Raw genomic sequence first — 9,591 nt, 5'->3', positions numbered from 1 at the left:
AGATGAAGATACTGTTAATAGTAAGTTCTTAAGAACCTTGCTTCCTATCTATGCTATTAGAGTATCAACAATACAAGAGATAAGATGTATACTGGGAAACAATCTAAGTTTTGAAGGTATAATAGGTAGACTCACTGCATTTGAGTTATCTAATTTTGACAACTACAGACTAGAGAATGTTGAATCTTCCTTTAAGGCCAAGTTATCACTAAAAGATGTTGAACATGTAAAATCAAAGAAAGGAAGAAAAATGAAGTATGTATCCAGTGATAGCAGCACTGATGAGGAAGATGTGGAACAATTGGAAGCATTGCTTGCTAGAAGATTTCACAGAGGTAAAGGGGAATTCAAAGGTAAGATGCCTATCATTTGTTTCAATTGCAATGAAGTAGGTCGTATTGCTACCAGATGTACACAGAAAAAGGATTACAAGGAAGGCAACAAAAACAAATTTAGAAGAGATGATGACAAAAGAGATTACAAAGAAAAAGGTAAGAAGTGTTACATTGTTGAAGAAAATTCTAATGAAAATGATGATGAAGTTGTTTATGTAGCCATGAAGGATCAATCTGATGAAGAAGAACCCACAACATTGGTAACATGTATGAACAAGAATGACAGGTGGATCATAGACAGTGGATGCTCACATCACATGACAGGAGATAAAAGTAAGTTTGTTAACTTTACTCAGTATGATGGAAATAGTGTTAGATTTGGTAATGATGCTCCATGTCAAATCAAAGGAAAAGGTTCCATTAAGCTCACAGAACAAATTTCATGTGATAATGCATACTATGTTGAAGGATTAAAATACAATTTACTAAGTGTCTCACAGTTAGGCAATATAGGATGCAAAGTGGAATTTGGAAATAGAACTGCAAAAATCTATGATATTGATGGTAAACTGATAGGAAAAGGAGATCAAACAAAGAGTAATCTGTTTTACCTTGATATGGATGATGTTTCTTGTTTTACTGCAAAATTTTATTATGAATGGTTATTGCATAGAAGATTATGTCATGTCAACTTTGACAATCTGGTCAACATAAGTAAAATAAAGAAAGTCAGAGGTTTACCAAAATTGAAGAAGCCTGATAATATCATGTACAAACAATATCAGCTAGGAAAGATGACTAAGTCAAGTTTCAAGAGCAAAAACTATACATCTAAAGAAGTACTTGAATTAGTTCATACTAACTTATGTGGTCCAATGGAAGTACAAAGCTATAGAGGAGATAAATACATAATGTTGTTTGTTGATGACTATTCCAAGATGATGACTGTTATGTTCTTAAAACAAAAATCTGATGCTTTTCAAATGTTTAAGTGGTATGTGGCTAGAGTTGAAAAGAAAACAGGAAAAAGCTTGAAATGCCTAAGATCAGAAAGAGGTGGTGAATTCACATCAAATGAATTTGAGATATTCTGTAATGATAAAGGAATCAAAAGACAAATGTTAGGTCCTAGAACCCCCCCACAGAATTGAATTGCTGAAAGAAGAAACAGATCTGTGATTGACTGTGCCAGAACACTAATGATGGAAAAGACTGTTGCTCTAAAATACTGGAGAGAAGCTGTAAGTGTAGTTGTTCATACACTGAATCGAGTACAAGTCAAGAAAGGTACATATACAATACCTTTTGAATTATGGTATGGTCACTCACCCAATGTAAAACATTTCAAAGTGTTTGGTTGCAAATGCTTTATCCTTAAAGATGCTAGAAATGGAAAATTTAATGCAAAAAGTGATGAAGGTATATTTCTTGGTTACTCCACTAGAAGTAAGGCATATAAGTGTTTGACTATTAACACTAACAAAATTGTGGAAAGTGCAAATGTAAATTTTGATGAGCACACAGAAGTCCAAGCTGAAGTACCAAAGAAAATGGAAGAGTACAGAACCTTTGTGTATTCTTATGAAGGAATGACTATTAATGAGGATGATGTCAATCAAATTGAAAATCAACAAGAAGTATCAGTTTCAGCCGAGTCACAACCAGTGAATGTTGAGTTGCATTCAGAAGCCGAGTTGCAGAATGAAGAAAATGTACAATATGATTCTGAAGACAGTACACATGATGAAGAACAACCTGACAATGAAGTGCATAGTGATCCTAAATCTGAAAGATCAAACATGGAGACAAGGACAGAGCCAAGATTATCCAAATATGTAAAAAGACATCACCCTGCTGAATAGATAATTGGTGACAAAAATGCAAGACCAATGACAAGGAATAGACTAAGACATGAATCATGTCTGATCAACAAATCTGAACCCAAGATAGTATACGGTGCATTACAAGATGATAACTGGTGTAAAGCTATGGAAGAAGAAATTGATCAAATAAAGAAAAACAAAACCTGGAGTTTGGTTCCCAGACCAACTGACAAGAATGTGATTGGCACCAAGTGGGTATTCAGAAACAAGCTAGATGAGAATGGTGAGATTACCAGAAACAAAGCTAGATTAGTATGCAAGGGTTATGCTCAAGAAGAAGGAATAGACTATGGGGAAAAATTTGCCCCTATTGCTAGAATGGAAGGTGTAAGAACTTTACTTGCATATGCTGCCTACAAAGATTTTAAAGTCTATCAGATGGATAGAAAATCTGCTTTCTTAAATGGTATACTAGAAGAAGAAGTCTACATTGAACAACCAGAAGGATTTTTTGATGAAAACAACAAGGATATTGTGTGTAAGCTACATAAAGAACTCTATGGTTTGAAACAAGCACCTAGAGCATGGTATGAGATACTTCACAAGTATCTAGTACAAATTGGATTTGAAAGAATTGATGATAACAACAACATGTACATCAAAGCAGAAGAAGATAAAGACATTATTGTATCTAAAATCTTTGTGGATGACATAGTGTTTGGTGGAAAGGAAGTGCTTTGCAAAGGCTTTGCTGACAAAATGAAACATGAATTTGAGATGTCTATGTTTGGAGAAATCAAATTCTTTGTTGGATTGCAAGTACATCAACTCAAACATGGTATATTTGTGACACAATAAAAGTACATCAAAGAGATTCTTAAAACGTTTGGATTGGAGGAATCCAAACCAGTCAGCACACCAATGGCAATAGGAAATAAGCTGTCCAAAAATGATGAATCAACTGAAGTCAATCAAACAATGTACAGATCCATGATTGGAAAACTACAATATGTTGTAAATAGTAGACCAGACATAGCATTAGCAGTTGGAATAGTAGCCAGATTCTCTGCTAATCCCAAAGAAAATCATCTCATAGCAGTAAAAAGAATAATGAGATATCTTAAAGGAACTGATAACTTTGGTCTATAATACAAAAAGAATGAAAAATTTGAGCTCAATGCATATACAGATGCAGACTGGGGAGGCAACATTGATGATAGAAAAAGCACAAGTGGAGGTGCATTATTTCTAGGCAAAAGGCTAGGTACCTGGACTAGCAAGAAACAAACATGTACATCCCAGTCCACTGTAGAGTCAGAATATGTAGCAGTTGCAGTCAATTGCACAAACATTGTATGGCTCACACATCTATTGAAAGGAATTAAAGAAGAGGTAACAAAACCTGTGATATTATATTGTGATAATACAAGTGCTATAAACATATCCAAAAATCCAGTGATGCATGCAAAAACCAAGCATATCGCAATCAAGTATCATTATGTTAGAGAATTGGTAGAAGACAAACAAGTGAAGTTGGAATACATTCACAAAAAGGAACAAACTGCAGATATCTTCACCAAACCATTGCCCAATGATGCTTATGAATATCTTAGAGGCAAGTTGGGGGTAATACCCCTAACTCAAGCAATTTAAACTAACAAAGATGCTGCCCTGGATCAACAGAAACAAATCATTGAAATATCAGAAGAGTGATGCAGAGGATGAAAGTAGGAGCAGAAAATCCAAATCAGTCACAAGCATGGTGACAGAGGGAGAAAACAACAAGAAGCCAAAGCTCATATTTAGCATGATAAAGATGCTACATCTTTGGCATTTATGTCAAAGAGGGAGAAATGTGCAAAAACCTGATCAATATATATGAAAGAGGGAGATATATGAGATCAATAGTAAAAGATGCAGTAGCAAAGAAATATAGCAAACAACGTATACAATCTTATTGGTAACTAAGTTGATCAATTGATCAGTTTGATTTTCCATCAATACCAAAGAGGGATATTGTTGGAAATGATTGAAATGATCATAAGAAAAGTTGTTGGAATGATATATGGAACTGGTAAAGAATGTTCTCAATCATTGTTTTGTCATTGATGTCAAACTTGCTACTTGCAGGAATGACAATTGCTTTAGTGATCCAAATACTATCAATTAGTTGATTGTCAAGGAGGAGGCAATCAATAAGATGGAACTAGAACACCTAGAGAAAGGTTGAAGTTATGATTTTTAATGGAGTACAAGGATCAACTAAGCCATTGATGAAAAAGTGTATTTGATGACATACTATAAGATACAAAGAATGGGCACACTAAAAGATATCAAAGGTGTAAGGATTTAGCTAAGACATTTGTAAAGCTCAACTAAGTTCATTAGAGAGAAGGAGCCAAGCAAGCTAGTATGTGCCGAGCAAATTCTTAGTAAGTGCCGAGTAAACTTCAAGTGCCGAGAAAGTTCAAGTGCCGAGTAAACTTCAAGTGCCGAGCAAGTTCAAGTGCCGAGTAAACTTCAAGTGTTGAGCAAGTTCAAGTACCGAGTGATATTGAGTGCTGAGCAGAGATAGGTGTTGAGTAACATAGAGATGCCAAGCACCAGTAAAACCAATAGTGTCGAGTAACACAGAGATGTCGAGCACTAGTAAATCAATAATGCCGAGTTGCTACATTATTTTGAAAATCGAAGATTCACCAGATCTAAGCCAACAAGGTTGTTATCTAGAAGTTTGTGAATTAAAATGGAAGATAAGAATGATGAGCTGGTGGCACAAAACACCATGTAAAATGTTTTAATTATACAACTGACAAAGTTTGAAGATAAGAACAAGATATGAGGTAGATACATTGTATCTTACCTAATCCATTCGAAACCCTAAAATTAGAGAGGGAGAAATGAGCAACAAAGGAAAATCAGATTTCTATTTAAGGAGTCATAAGTTAATAAAAAAAGAGAGAGAGGTGGTCAAGCATGAAAGCATGAAATGATGAAGGAGGTGCTAAGGAGATAAGAGAGCATAGTGACTCTGTTTCAGTAAGAAGACCCCTGATATGGATGCATTGGTACAATGAGTTAGAAGACTCAAGGAGACAAAGCTTGAGAAGAAGTCAAGCAGTCAGAGCTGAAGTGATTGAAGCCAAGCATTAGGATTGAATTGAAAGTGTGATCTGAAATCTGCAAAGTATGTTGTAAGTTATATCAGATCAAAAGACCATTATCGTTACTTTCTAGCAATTGTAACAGTAAAGTTTAAATCCTATGAATTTAGGTTGGTTTAATAGCCATGAGATAAATTCTTTAACAGGGTGACATTCCAAGTGAATGTTCTAAAGTCCTTTAACCAGGCCCATTCCTAACAGTTTGGTAAAATCCTCTAACAAGGTCACATTTAACAGTGTGTTGTAAGCCTTTAATAGGGCAGGCTTTTAACAGGGCATCACTTCAGAAGAGTGAGAATCAAGTAGCATGTTAGTGGTGGTTTTTCCCAAAGTGGGTTTCCACGTAAATCATTGTGTCATGTGTTGATCTTGCATGTTTTATCTTTGCATGTTGATTTACTGTAACTTGCTAATATGGTTGATTTAAAGTTTGGATGGATGAAAAGTGTATGGATTCATTAAAAGTAGTGAAAAAGTATTAATAGGGCATTTGGACCTTGGATAACTGATTCACCCCCCCCCCCCCCCGCTCTCAGTTATTCTAAAGAATTCTAACATACCATACTATCTCGAAAAGGAAAAGTCTCTACCCCCTTAGAGACTAGTTCTTGGAAATATTCCCCTTGCTTCCTTATGTCTTCCTCTAACATCCATGTTGCTTCTTCTTTGATTAGCCATTTTCACTTAACTAGTTGTTCATGATAGGTTTTTTCTCCTTGTCTTTTTGGATTCTCTTCTATTTATGATGCATTCCATTCCTAGGGCTTCATTAGTTAGCATTTGATTGACCCAATCTTCCTCCTCCTTGGTTTCTACCTCATTACTATTACTTGTATCAGAAGGACTCTTCTATGGGGTAATATTATATACATTGAAGATAGGAGAAATGGGAATATTAGAAGGTATCTCTAGTTTGTAATCATTTGACCCATATTTTCTTAACACCTTACAAGGACTAATTCTTTTCATGTTTAATCTTATTTAACTTTCCTTAGGTAACTCATCCTTAATAAGATGAGCCATGAATGAATCACCAACTTGAAATTGTACATATCTTCTCCTTTGGTCTGCTTTGTCCTCAATCATTTTGGAATTTCACAAAAAAAATTCTCCAACCTGTTCATAGATCTTCTTTATAGCCTCTCCAAATTGAGCATGACCACTTCTCTTGTCTAACCTATACATGGGTCTTTAAAAACACCTCTTAAATTACTTTCATAGACAATTTCAAATGGTCCTTTACTAGAACTTATATTTTTAGGGTCATTATATGCACACCTTGCTTGAGAAATCACCATGTCCCATGCATGTCCATGTTTCTTGGTTAAGCATTTGAGAATATTTCCTAAATATTTTTTGACCTCCTCAAGCTAGCCATCTATCTTAGGGTGGTATGTCAAGCTAAATTCCATGTTTGTACTTAGCCTCACCCATAAGGTCTTCCTAAAGTGACCAACAAATTAAGAGTCCCTATTTCACACAAGTTTTAAGGGAAGCACATGTGTTATGACCACTTGCTTGAAAAAAAACCATTGATGTAATTGACATCATTTATGTTTTTCTATGGTATGAAATGGACCATCTTAGTAAACATGTCCATAGTGATAAATACACTATCAAATCCTTATTTTTCTCCTTGAAAATCCCAATACAAAATATATACTTAGACTATCCCATGGCCTATTTGGAATAGGTAAGGATTTACATAACCCTGCATTAGTTGAGTTACCTTTAGCGCTTTTAAAAATAGTACAAGATTCCATAAAATGTTTGATGTCATTTTACATTTTGGGCTGAAAATAGAATATCCTAACCAAATATAAGGTCTTGTTCAACCCAAAGTGACATCCTAAACCACCATAAATATTTTATCTAATTATGTTTTCCCTCATTGAATAATTAGGGATACAAAGTTAACAATCCTTAAAGAAAAATTCATTCTTGTTACCTCAGTTCTTTTAACTCCAAAAATTTGCAAAATTTCCACCTTTTTGAGTCAAAACAAGTTACAAACATGCCCATTTTGATCCTTAAAAGAGTCGAGATTCAATTTTAGTTTTAATGATTTTATGGTCTTAATGTCACCAGCTTACCCCTAGCTCTTCTCAACACTTCAAACTTTTGTATTCTAGTGCCCAAGTCTCAAGATATCTTTAGTTAATTGAAGGTGCTAAAATATGTGTTTTCATCCTCATCATTAACCACTAACCTTTAAAAAGGTTAAGGTTCAGGGTTTGGAATATGTATTTTGAGCCCAAATCTTAACCTCTCATTTGAAAATGAGTGAGTTAAGATAAACTCTCCAACAACGTGTTTCATACCATTAACCTTAACCTCTAAAATAAATAAAAAAGAGGTTAAGATTAGAATCCAAAATACATGTTCTAAATTCAGTTATTAACCTCTCTACCAAGGTTGATAAAGGGTAAAAATTGAAAGGTGGAAATATGATCAAGACTTCAAAGTTTTCAGATAGACATGTGATAAACCAAGTATCACATTCAATCCACATTTTTTCTCAATAACTATGGGAAGGTAGATTATATGATTGCAAGAAAACTATTGATCCACACATATCACTCTGGTTAGGAGATTGATAAATTTGGTTAGGAATGAAGTTTAGTGTTCCAAGCATTTGATAGTTGTTTGTGAAGGTTGAGGCAAGGAAGAATACCAAAGCTCATAAATTTCTTAGCACACTGCATTGAGGATGCATACCAAGTAGTTGAGAAAATGCCTCCAACCATCCCATTGCATGGCATATGGTGATTCTAAGATATGTATCGGCATTATATGTACAAAAACTCTAGAATGTTGCATTTAATCATATTATCAAACTTGTGAAAGAGTATTATGAGTATATATCAATGTTTAGCAATGATTATGGAATAGATAGACAAGATCAAGAACTACCTATGTGGTCCAATATGCAATCAATGTACAGGTGATTAGTTTTATGGCCAATGTCATGTTTATTTTGATAGAGTGCCAAAGACAAAGTATGAGACCTCCATAAAATATTGTTGATGAGAAGATTTTTTTTATGAATCTAATATGCTTGAGAGCATGCGTACATAGTTTAGAAATGTTTTATTTTTATTTTTATCATTGATGCAATATGAATTCAAATACATAGTTGTGAACCATTCCTTAACAACCTTTTTATCTGATTTGATGCTCGTGTATGTTCATAATAAATTTATCAAGGGAGACTTATAAATTTTGAAGAAAATATAAGGGACAAGTATAATATATATTTAGGTGTAGTCCCTTTGCTTGTGACAATATGGGAGGAGGTTCTAAATAGAGTTTGAACATCTACCAAAGCATAATGCATAAATAATTTGAGTATGATTTGATGGCTACAAATTTCATGAAGGATGATTTCAACAGGGAAATGCATATATGGATACATTTCTAAGAATGTCAAAGATGACAAAATGTCAATCATTTTCATCAACAAGTTTTTCTATTTTGAATAATTGAAGTCATAGCTTCCATTAAGTCAAAAAGTTTGTGATTTGTCATTTATCTATGTTTGATACCTCGTCCTTCATGTAATGTTAAAGTTGTAATTTCCTATCTCTATGACAATAAATTTTGTCATTTTGGGTTAATATTATAGAAGTTAATTAACCTCTCCGAAAACATGAGAATGGGAGGTAGTTATTAACCATAGAGTAGTTCTTAATCTCCATGCCTATATAACGAATCATCTTAGCTTTGTAAAAAGGATTTTTTGGGACTTTGGAATAAGGGAACACTTATGCTAAAAAAATTATGGGAAGACAGTTTTTGGGAAGTATGTATAGATTTTGTCTTTGAAATAAAAAAAATCTCTCTTATGTTCTAGGTATAAGAAAATAAAATGGGAAATGTGTTTGGGTTCTTTTTCTAAAATCTAGATTGTCTTGACATCAAATTGTTGATTCTTTTTGTATTAAATGTTTTCACATTATTGTGCATATGTTTATGAATTATGAATCAACTTGGTAATAATGATTATCTTCAAGCGTAGTTCTTGGTTATCTTTATTATCAATTTATGTTAATTCAAGAAAGCTGTGAAGTCATTTGGTGCATTTGTCGTCAGTAGCTTTCTCTGTAATATTCAATTTTGAATACATTTTATTGGAAATCACAAATACCCATATCTTACAAGGGATTTTACCCTCTTAAACACAGAGTAAGATTGTAATTTGATAATGATCAATTGTGATCTCTCCAACTGTTGGCACACTTGTCACTATTCACAAGGTGAACAGGGTCA

The sequence above is a fragment of the Cupressus sempervirens genome, chromosome 6, assembly GCF_028749045.1.
Source record: "Cupressus sempervirens isolate cs-2001-9-10 chromosome 6, ASM2874904v1, whole genome shotgun sequence".
NCBI lineage: Eukaryota > Viridiplantae > Streptophyta > Pinopsida > Cupressales > Cupressaceae > Cupressus > Cupressus sempervirens.
The sequence above is the reverse complement of the archived record's forward strand: the minus strand, read 5'-3'. Positions refer to the sequence as shown.